Below are 12,091 nucleotides of genomic sequence, written 5' to 3'. Positions count from 1 at the left end.
AATCAAACTTGTTTCTATATAATATTACATGCTATAGGTAAAACGACACGTTCCACTGCATTTCCCCAACAGGATATTTTGCTGGCAGAAGTCACACCATGGTTAAAACTATCAGAACTGCCTGGGCAATTTCAGAGACCAAGCAGTTTGAACTCCAGCAGGGTTCAACCAGGTTCGAACCTCCAGCAGTTGCAAGGAGCAGCTAAAGAGCAGAAGCAGCCATGTTGGTTCACAAGGAGAAGAAAGAAATCCCAAATCCACATTTATTAGCACATGATGTGAAATACTTCTGTTAGGGACCTTGAAGAGCAGATTAGAAAATACTGGGCTGGTTTGACAAATAGTAGGGTGCTACATCTTTCCCAGTCAGCCTTCAGCCAACCTCCTCAAGATGGATCTCAGACTTTGTTCTCTACTTTCTTCTTCTCAGCAAAAAGAAAGAAAGAAAGAAAGAAAGAAAGAAAGAAAGAAAGAAAGAAAGAAAAGGTAAAGGACACCTGGACTTTTAAGTCCGGTCAAAAGTGGCTATGGGGTTGTGTGCTTTCAGGCTGAGGGAGCCGGCGTTTGTGCACAGACAGCTTTCTTTTTTTTTTTAAAAAATAAATTTTTATTGGTTTTACAACATTTTTAAGAAAAACAAACAAACACAAAAAATGACAAACATACACGAATAGTTTCAAAGATATTTTCATAAACCTCTTTTCTTGGACTTCCCCATACCCCCCCTCTCTGCATCCCAATGTCCATATTTGAACTAGCAACTCCCAATTGTTACTTTCTAATCTCTGTCATCTTAGTCCTCTTTTATTGTCTAACCTTGTATCCCTGTACCCTATTGCTTCTGGCAACCACAACATTTTAACATTCATTCAGTTTGTAGTAGTCCTTAAGATAGCTTTTAAATTTTTTCCATTCTTCTTCCACCGTCTCTTTTCGTTGGTCACGGATTCTGCCTGTCATCTCAGCCGATGTCATATAGTCCATCACTTTCATCTGCCATTCTTCCAGAGTAGGTAAATCTTGTGTCTTCCAATACTTTGCGATGAGTATTCTTGCTGCTGTTGTGGCATACATAAAGAAATTTCTATCTTTCTTTGTCACCAATTGGCCGACAATGCCCAAGAGAAAGGCCTCTGGTTTTTTAGGAAATGTACATTTAAGTACCTTTTTCATTTCATTATAGATCATTTCCCAGAAGGCCTTTATCTTCGGGCATGTCCACCAAAGGTGATAGAAAGTACCTTCAATCTCTTTACACTTCCAACATTTATTATCGGGCAAATGGTAAATTTTTGCCAGTTTGACTGGGGTCATGTACCACCTGTAAACCATTTTCATAATGTTTTCCTTTAAGGCATTACATGCCGTAAATTTGATACCGGTGTTCCATAACCATTCCCAGTCATCTGACATAATGTTGTGTCCAACATCCTGCGCCCACTTAATCATAGCCGATTTAACTGTTTCATCCTGTGTGTTCCATTTCAACAGCAAGTTATACATTCTAGATAAATTCTTAGTATTGGGTTCTAACAATTCGGTCTCTAGTTTTGATTTCTCCACCTGGAAACCGATTTTCCTATCCTGTTTAAAAAATTCCATTATTTGGCGATATTGAAACCAATTTTCTACTTTGTGCTTCAATTTCTCCTGACTTTGTAGTTTAAACTTGTCTCCATCCTGTTCTAAGATTTCCCAATACTTCGGCCATCCGACCTCCATATTGAGTTTCTTCACTGCTTTAGCCTCCACTGGTGACACCCATCTAGGGGTTTTATTTTCCAATAGGTCTTTATATCTTATCCAAACATTAAATAATGCTTTTCTAACAATGTGATTTTTAAAAGTACTGTTAACTTTGTCATACCAAAGATATGCATGCCAACCAAAAGCATTATTGAAACCTTCCAGATCCAAGATATCCGTATTCTCGAGGAGCATCCATTCTTTCAGCCAGCAAAAAGCTGCTGCCTCATAGTACAATTTTAGGTCCGGCAGGGCAAAACCCCCTCTTTCTTTAGCGTCAGTCAGTATTTTGAATTTAATTCGGGGCTTTTTGCCCTGCCAGACAAATTTCGAAATGTCTTTGTGCCACCTCTTAAAACATTCCATCTTGTCAAGAATCTGCAAGGTCTGAAACAAAAATAACATTCTAGGCAATACATTCATTTTAATTACTGCAATTCGGCCTAACATTGACAGTTTCAGATTTGACCATATTTCTAAATCTTTTTTAATTTCTGACCAACATTTTTCATAATTGTCCTTATACAAATTGACATTCTTAGGTGTTAAATAAACCCCTAGGTATTTCACCTTCTTGACCACTGTCAAACCTGTTTCCTCCTGAAATTTCTCCTTTTCCATATCTGTTAGGTTTTTCCCTAAAACTTTAGTTTTTTGCTTATTCAACTTAAATCCAGCTACCTGGCCAAATTGTTGTATTATTTCTAAGACCCTTTTCGTACTAGTGTTTGGCTCTTGCAAAGTCAATACTAGGTCATCTGCATACGCTCTTAACTTATAATGTTTAGCTCCGACCTGCACACCTTTGACCTGCTGGTCATTTCTTATCATATTCAGCAACACCTCCAGAACCGAGATGAAAAGTAATGGGGAAATTGGGCACCCCTGTCGTGTTCCTTTTTCTATCTTAAGTTCCTCAGTCACAACATTATTTACAATCAGTTTAGCTTTTTGTTCAGAATATATTGCAGCCATACCATTCTCAAAACCCTGGCCTACCCCCATCCCATGAAGATTCTTCCTCATAAAACTCCAAGAGATGTTATCAAAGGCTTTCTCCGCATCCACAAAGATCAATACTGCTTTAGTGTTTATATTCACCTCCAGCTTTTCCAAGATGTCTATTACATTCCTTACATTGTCTGCTAGGTGTCTTTTAGGGAGAAAGCCTGCTTGGTCTTTATGAATCTTCTCCATCAAAACTCTTTTAAATCTTTTTGCCAAAATGTCTGCAAAAATTTTGTAATCCACATTAAGGAGTGATATTGGGCGGTAGTTCTTGAGTTGGGTCTTTTCAGTCTCTGACTTTGGTATGAGTGAAATATATGCCTCTTTCCACGATTCAGGTGCCCTTTTTCCCTCAAGAATCTCATTACAAACTTCTCTTAGTGGTTGAATCAGCCATTCCTTCAGCGATTTGTAGTATCTAGAAGTCAGTCCATCTGGTCCCGGAGATTTGCCCAGTTGCATATTCTGAATGGCATCCTCTATCTCTTGTTCTGAGATTCTCTGGTTCAAGTCCATCTTACTTTGCTGAGAGATATTTTGTAATCCATATCTTCCAAGGAATTTGTCTATATCTTCTTCATTTTGCGGGCCTTGGGTGTAGAGTTTTTTGAAATAACTTAAAAAGCAATTTCTAATTTCATTGGGTTTAGATATGTTCTTTCCATCCACCTCTAGGCTTGTAACTGTATTTAGTTTCTGCCTTTTCTTCAATTGCCATGCCAAAAGTTTGCCACATTTATTTGCTGATTCGAAAGTCTTTTGCTTCATTTGCTTTATCTTCCATTCAATCTCTTGGTTCATCAATTCCATATATTGAGTTTGATATAACTTGATCTCTCTTAAAATGTCCTGAGACTTTGGTTTTGTTCTTAATTTCCTCTCTCCTTCCTTTATCATTTCCAAGATCTTCTCTTTTTTCTCATTTTGTTTTTTCCTCTTTATTGAATTTTGTTGAATCAAAAATCCTCTCATAACCGCTTTACTTGTGTCCCAGATCACTCTTTTCTCCACGTCGGTCCTCAAATTTATTTCAAAATAGTCTTTTAGGGTCTTTTGGGCCTTCGTGAGAATCTCCTTATCTCGAAAGAGGGTGTCATTCATTCTCCATCTAAATTGACCAGTTATTGTGGGTTTCATCTCCATCTTCACGGCGTTATGGTCGGAGCAAGTTTTTGGGCAGATTTCCACTTTCTTAATCTTTGGAGCCAGTCCACTAGTAACCCAGATTTGGTCAATTCTGGTCCAGGTCATCATTGCTTGGGAGAAAAAGGTTCCCTCTCTCTCCAGAGGGTTCCTTGTTCTCCAAATGTCTATCAAGTCCATGTTTTCTGTCATTTCAAAAAAAGTCTTAGGGAGTCTCCCTTCTTTAGTGACTGTTAGTCTTTGTGCCTTGTCCATATTAGTGGAGACCACGCCATTCATGTCTCCCATGATTATCATATTGTAATCCAGATAGTCCGTCAAAGTTTCATGAAGTCTCTTAAAGAAGTCAGATTTGCCTTCATTTGGTGCATAAATTCCAACAACTAGAAATTTTTCTCCTTGTACTTGTATCTCCACAGCCAGATATCTCCCTTGTTCATCTTTAAATATCATTTTTGGAGTCCATTTCTCCTTCACATATATTACCACTCCTCTCTTCTTAACTTTGTCTGATGAAATAAATTCTTGTCCTAGCCTTTTATTTGTGAGTAATCTCCTGTGGGCTCTGGTTATGTGAGTTTCTTGTAAACATATCAAGTCCAGTTGTTCTCTGTTCAAAATATGAAATACTTGTCTTCTCTTCAAAGGCCCATTCAGTCCATTATAATTCCAACTAAGGAATTGCAAAGCCATCTTGTTATTTTCTTAAGGCTCCTCCAACAGCTCCAAGTTGTTGCTCTTCTTCTGATGGTGGTGGTTTTTGTCCAAACGAGAGATTCAAGATATCCAGTGCTCTCCTCTGTTCTGCAAGTACGTCCACAGTCCCCTTCTGTAGGTCCTCCTGGTATCTTGCCAAAAATTTGTCTTTATCTTGAATTGTCTTTATTTTCACTTTCTTTGCCTTGTAGTCGAATGACAGTCCTTGTGGGAACTCCCACCTGAAGCGGATAGAATTTTTCTTTAACAAAAGAACCAAGTCCTTGTAGAAGTTTCTTAAATCCAAAATGTATTTTGGTATGTCTTTAAAGATCTGTACAGCTGAATTTCCAATTTGCAAGGCCTTTTCAAAGTGTAATCCTAAAATTTTATCTCTTTCCTCCTTAGATCTGAGTGTGATCAGACAATCTCTCGGTGTCTTTCTATCTTGCTTTTTACCCAGTCTAAAGGCAGTTGTGATTTTGAATTCGTCTTCCTCAAGGTCCCAGCAATCCGCAAACTCCCGTGTCAAATATTCCACAAGGTTGTCTTTTTCATTCTCCGGAATCAGTCTTAATTTTAAGTTCCTCTCTTTCCTCTGTAACTCCCACAAGGCCAAAGTTGCATCATGCTCATAGACCTTCTTGGCAAGTGGCTCTAATTTCTCCTGCGTCTCTCCAGCAGTGGCTTTGGCCTCTTCGGCAATTTGACGCGTGGTGGCGTTTTCCTCGACCAGTTTGTTTATAGATTCTGTGTTCTGGTTTAATCTTGTTGATATTTCTGTTAATTTTTGTGTGTTCTCTGAAGTCTGTTTTGTCAGAGACTCCAGAGTCTGGTTTATCTTAAGCAAGGCTTCTGTCACAGCTTCCATAGAAGCGGCTGCTCCTTTGTCTTGTCCTGTTGTTCCAACTAATCCGGCTGTTGCGCCTGAGATTGAGCCTCTTTTCTTTGCTTGTTGCAGCTGCAACTGTTGTTGTTGTTGTTGTTGCTTGATCTTGGCTCTTGTAACTATCTCTTCTTGTGGTCCACTCATGTCAAGGTCAATTCCCACGGGATTTATTCTCCCTTGGAAAATTCCACTGTCTTAGGCCGTGCCGGACTTTACTTTATCCTCTAGAGGGAGCAAATCAAAATGGCCATAGAAGGAAGTTTCCAAATACAAGAACAAAGGAGACAGTCCAAGATGTAAAAAAAAAGGAGATTAACACAGTCAAAGTCAATGTTGCTAAAGTCTTATAACTTCCAATTGCCACAGTTGCCCAGTATACTGTTTATACTGTTTCTTCTTATAATATACAAAAGTCAGGCACTGTGGAAACTTTGTATCAAAGTGTCACTTCACAGGGAAAAGTCAGATCAGTGTACTAAAAAGGCAGACCGTTTCAAGCTTTCAAATAGATGAGATAGCAGAGGTTTTTTCCTCCAAATAAATCATGCAGTTGTTAGTCAAATTCACCTCCCCTCTGCCCTGCTTGCTAGAGGGGAGATCAAGGGTCTAAATGTCCGGTTTATATGATCAAAGAGCAGGTCTAAACGGATGCAAGTTTAGAGTTCCGTTGCTTTCACTTTCATGCAGTCGGGGGGAGGCAGACTTCCTTTGTTTAAATCTCCCCGTTTTTAGCCCAATTTCTGAAATTTAAAGGGTCCCGATTGTTTTCCAGCTCTTACTCACGGGAATTCAGTCCAAATTTTCTTTTCAGGAAGGAATCGGCGCTCTCCGCTTATGGCGACGCGGCTTCACTTCGCAGGCTGGGTAGCGACTCTCAGCACCGCGCTCTCCCGATGTCGATCCGTAGCCTTTAAAAAGGCTCTTTCACGGTACCGGGGGGCGCGAAGGTGCCCACCGAGTCTCCTTGTTCTCAGGCTTCAGCGCCTGGGATTTTAGGGGTCCCCCGCTCGCCGTAGCGGGTAAGACCCGAACTTGCGAAGCAGTCCTTCTCCGGAGCTCGGAGGTAGGACCGCCATTAAGCGCTGGCACCGACCGGAAGTCTTGTGCACAGACAGCTTTCTGGGTCACACGCCCAGCATGACTAAACCGCTTCTGGCACAACGGGACACTGTGACAAAAAACAGAGCGCACGGAAGTGCCGTTTACCTTCCTGCCGCAGTGGTGCCTATTTATCTACTTGCACTGGTGTGCTTTCGAACTGCTAGGTTAGCAGGAGCTGGGAAAGAACAACAGGAGCTCACCCCATTGCAGAGATTTGAAGTGCCAACCTCCTAATCAGCAAGCCCAAGAGGCTCAGTGGTTTAGACCACAGCACCACCCACGTCTTCTGAGCACATCTTGCTAAAAACACTCTTTTTCTGTCACCTCACACCCATTTACCCTGGCAGCATCTGTCTGCCCAGGCTCAAGATTCCTCTTACATGGGCCATCAACACCTTTTGTCATGGTAAGGCCAACTTTGGAACTGGCTTCCAAACCCCATTATTGCACAGGAGATGCAATCACCACCTATATGAATCTTTTTTTGGGGGGGAGCATTCATCATTCAAAAAAATAAAAAGGGGAAAAAGATGTACTTTGTTGAAGTGCTTGCTCAGATTTCTATGCGTATTGAGGAGTAGCCCAGAGACTCTGGGCTACAGATGAGTCATTCCCCTTATCGGTTGCCTAGACAAACACTGAAGGGAAGGGTGTGATTGGAATAGGTATCTATCAGGGGGAAGCAGGTTAGTTTGTTAAGACATTTTAACACAGGGGTATGAGTACAGGAAAGATAAGATACTGGCAAAGAAAAGTAACAAAAATGCGGGCCAATGTTTTGAGTGGACACGGCTCTTTGTGTATGCTTCTCTATGCAAAATAATGGCCTGAAAACAAAGTTGAGGCAAAGGTCTCTCCCTTGTTGGGTCACATTATCCTAGACATTCACCAGTTTTCAGTGGAGGTTGTCCATTGGTGCAAATGCAGCACTACCGTTCATTCCCCACCAACCTGCTTTCTTAGTACAGTGGTGCCCCGCAAGATGAATGCCTCACAAGACGAAAAACTCGCTAGACGAAAGAGTTTTCTGTTTTTTGAGTCATTCCGCAAGACGAATTTCCCTATGGGCTTGCTTCACAAGACGAAACATCTTGCGAGTTCTTGCGAGTTTGTTTCCTTTTTCTTAAAACTGCTAAACGGCTAAGCCGTTAATAGCCGCTAAGCCGCTAAGCCGCTAATAGCCGCTAAGCCGCTAATAGCCGTACTTTGCAAGACGAAAAAACCGCAAGACGAAGAGACTCGCGGAACGGATTAATTTCGTCTTGCGAGGCACCACTGTAACAGCCGGGCCAGGGGTGGCAGTGGCTATCAGCTTCCTCTTTAGCTTCAGCGTTGCCGTTTGTAGAAGTAATTGAGGAAGAGGCTGAGTGGAGGACAAAACAAGAATTAATCGGCTCTGCCTGTCATTGGCTCTGAATTCACCCACCCTTGGCCTCCCTGCTTTCTGCCTCCTCAGTCCCAATGAGCACCAGCCTTCACTGCCAGTTTTGCAGACACAAAAAAAACACATTTAAGCATGACAGAATCCAAACTTACTTCCTCTCTTCACTTGCGGTCCATGCTGTCAGTGCAATCAATAATAATAATAATAATAATAATAATAATAATAATAATAATAATAATACCCCACCAATCTGGCAGGGTTTCCCCAGCTACTTTGGGTGGTTTCCAACCAAATATTAAAAGCAATACAGCATCAGACATTAAAAACTTCCCTAAACAGGGCCGCCTTCAGTTGTCTTTTAATAGTAAAATAGTTGTTTATTGCCTTGACATCTGCTGGGAGGGTGTTCCACAGGGCAGGCGCCACTACCAAGAAGGCCCTCTGCCTGGTTCCCTGTAACCTCACCTCTCGTAGTGAGGGAACTGCCAGAAGGCCCTCGGAGCTGGACCTCAGTGTCCGGGCAGAATGATGGGGTGGAGATGCTCCTTCAGGTATACTGGACCGAGGCCATTTAGGGCTTTAAAGGTCAGCACCAACACTTTGAATTGTGCTCGGAAACGTACAACAGAATCTTCTGCCAAGTAAAAAAGGTGCACCAGTCCCATCTATAACTTCCCAAAGGGAGAAATAACCAACAGAGTGATCAATTCAAGTGAAGAAAGTTGATTACTCCTTTTTTCACTGTGATACATGCAGTAGGTTTTAGAAGAGCCAGATGCACAGTCCAGGCATAGCAAAGTATGAAGGAATTCATGAAAGTTCAAGTGTTCAGTTCTCAACATGATGACCTCTGCTAGGCTTTATTGTGATATTGTGATGGTGTCATGCTGTTTTAATATTTCATTGTAGTAAACCTTTTAGTTGACTAATAACCTGAATTATATATGAAAAAGTAAGTTCCTACCACTGAATTTATATATGAAAATATGCTAAGTAAGGGTTAATAATCATTTTGACCCATAGTTAGGTCAATGCATAGCACATTCCTCTAGTAGGCTGTTTTGTCTCACAAGGAATATCGTTTATTATTAAGGACACTGAGGACCACACAGCATTCGAAAGATATCAACTATTAAATTCAACAGGACTCACTTCTGAGTAGATGTGGATTGCACTGTAAGTTATCTAAAATATTTTCTACTTATCCTCTGCTTTATTGCAATCCATAGCAATAAACATATTTGGTCGCAAATGTATTTTAGATTTCTAGTATGTAATGAACTATGATTTCCTGAAATGTTTTTGAAGCTACATTCTCATATTGACTACCAAGCTGCTGGCAGCATTCTGAAACCACTTATGTTTGTGTTGAGCACAAAACTGGGGGTTTCTATTTTTACAAAAGCTGTGTGCCACCCCTACTCACTGCCAAGTGATAGTAGGATCCTAGAGGGTTCCGGGCACTCACTTAGGGTCTGTGTTCCTTTGGAGAACTGAGATACGGCAGAAATATGGTTTATCCACCTATTTACACCTTCAATCTGCATGGAGGGAGACCAGATCTTACAGCATGGTCATTTCAAGTGGGGCTTGTACTCCACAGCAGCACAACCAGCCTTCAGCCAACCTTCTCAAGATGGATCCCAGTCTTCCTTCTTCTTCCTAGAACACCCTGCCAAAAACTTTCTTTCCCTGACACCTCACACCCAGTTACCCTGACAATCTTCCAAACTCCCAGTCCCTGTTCACACCTCAGGGCAAGGGGGGGCAGTTCTCTTGCATTGTCAATGACTTTCATTGGCCCTATGTTGTTTCTTAATGGCCCTCGCTTAGCCAGGTCATTTTGCATAGGCAAGGCTAGCCTAGGAATCCCTCTGCAACTTGTATTTCTCCTTTTATATCCCAAATGATCAAAATCCTAGGCATTTATTAATTTCTATGGTTTAGGGGGAGTCCTCCCCAATCTGTAACACTATTTAAGTAATTAACGCCATAGGCTGCTGCATACTATCCACAACCTGCTAATTATTTTTCATATAATTTTATTGAAGTTTTAACATTATAAGAAAGGGGGGTTACAGAAGGAAAATAAGAAAGGACAAAGAGAAGATAACAGAAGAAAAGTATTATACACCTTCAATTCACATATGGACAGTGGCTGACAGTGGGCTCTCACATTTCAGTCTGATGCTAAAATTCAGTGTTCCCTGCCACTTACACTCTGTTCAGCACCATTGTAGTGGCTGAACCAGTCACACTACCCCAAAACCACCTCTTATGTGGAACATGAGTGCAACAGAATATTGTTGAGGTTTAACAAATACTTCTACATATTTGGAAAAGAAAACACTGTGATAATTACCAACCAACCTGCTAGTAATAGGCTTAGACAAGAAATGCTTTGGTTTCCATTTTGATATAATTCATACACTTTAAGACTCCACATAACAAATAAATTTAGCTTAAGGACACTTACATTATAAGCCAATGCATGCCTGCTTAGAAGTAAATCCTGTTGGATTCATTGGGTGCAACACATACTTGGAACTAAGGCTGCAATCATATACACACAGCACAATCTTTACCATGTCTACTGAAGTGTTGAATTCAATGGGCCTTACTCCCAATTAAGTTGGGACTCAGCTACATTAGTAAAAAACAACAACAATGTTTTGAATGCATTATAAACATGCAACATGAGATGGCGCCGGAGAGCAAAAAAATTGTCTATGTGGTTTTTACATAGCGGGTTCCACCCGCCTTTTGTTATAACAATTTAATTTCTGATTTATTTATAGCACCCCCCCCCCCCCGTGTATAGATCCACCCCGGGGTTAGAATTCCAGCCCTACTTGGCAGTCAGGATGGGGAGAAATCCTAATCTGGAGGAGAGGGCAGAGAAGGGGGGTGGCACCCACCCAAATGTGCCCATGAGCCTAAAAGGGTTGGGGAACCCTCAGGTAGGTAGGTTCTGCATTTTGTATAGCTTGTAGTTTTTCAACACTTGGCTCTTTGCAGAGCCCCATGAAGTACTAATCCGAGGATGTATTACAGTGGGAGATCAAGTAGGAGTGTGTTGAAAGATGTGAGGTCCATGCTACTCTCATATCCCATTGTTGTACCACATTAGTCTAGTGTTTGAAAACAATTTGAAACTACATTAATTTCTATTGGGGCTTTTATGCAAATGATTCAGCAAGCAGAAAAACCATCCCGAGTGTTCACAGTTTTCTTCATGGCTATTTAATAAACTCTTCCCACCCACCCTCCTCAAAGGAGTATTTACTTTGTGGTGCCTCCTAAGCAGCAAGAGCTTTACAACTATACAACAGCCCAACCCTTGATATAAGAGACACAGTGTATTCTTGAAATATGTACTAGTGTACATTTTGTTACCATACAAGGCTGCTCTGCATTCTTGCTGGTAACCTTTTATTGCCTCCTAAGTTTTCCAGAGCTCTGCCAAACATCTTGAACTTCACGGAATGATTACAAAGCTTCGTAAATATAAGCTTCACATTGTGCTTTGCCATTCTGTGCTTGAAATTGCACCAAGTATTTAAAGGAGAGGCAGGAATTCTCTTTAATTTGGTGGTCAGGAAATGGGTTAGTATGTTAGTGGAGTTTTTAATCCCCCCCCCATAGAGGTATTTAAAAAAAATACATTGTTGTTACCACCTCTCTGTTAAAAATACTTCAGCTACAAAATTAAAGGATCTGCATTTGAATCCCTCTTCTGTGGAACACTCTGCCTTCTGACATCTGCACCTGTCTCTTACCATCTGCTCCCTGCAGTGGTTTAAAAAGTACAGTGGTACGTTGGTTTAATAACAGCTTAGTTTATGAACAACTTGGATTAAGAACGCTGCAAACCCGGAAGTAGGAGTTTTGGTTTGTGAACTTTGCCTTGGAAGCAGAACATGTTTCGCTTCCTGTTGTGTGTGTTCCATTTGTAAATTGAGTCCCCCGCTGCTATGGGAAAGCACGTCTTGGTTTAAGAATGCTTTGGTTTAAGAACGGACTTCCAGAACCAATTAAGTTCGTAAACCAAGGTACCACTGTATCTGAAAAAAGAAACTCTTCTTCTGATGCCCTGACCTCTAATCTCTGTGTTAGGAGTGAGC

General features: G+C 41.1%; 1 long non-coding RNA gene across 1 annotated transcript; it reads left to right on the top strand.

The window, feature by feature from the left end:
* The first annotated feature begins 546 nt into the window (after positions 1-546).
* LOC308596704 lies at positions 547-9,838 on the top strand. Its single transcript, XR_014012671.1, has 3 exons — positions 547-562; positions 6,582-6,989; positions 9,061-9,838. It is a non-coding gene; the product is annotated as an uncharacterized lncRNA (long non-coding RNA).
* The last annotated feature ends 2,253 nt before the right edge of the window (positions 9,839-12,091 follow it).

The sequence above is a fragment of the Podarcis bocagei genome, assembly GCF_964188305.1.
Source record: "Podarcis bocagei genome assembly, chromosome: 10".
Taxonomy (NCBI): Eukaryota; Metazoa; Chordata; class Lepidosauria; order Squamata; family Lacertidae; genus Podarcis; species Podarcis bocagei.
This window is presented reverse-complemented; position numbering and strand designations above follow the sequence as displayed.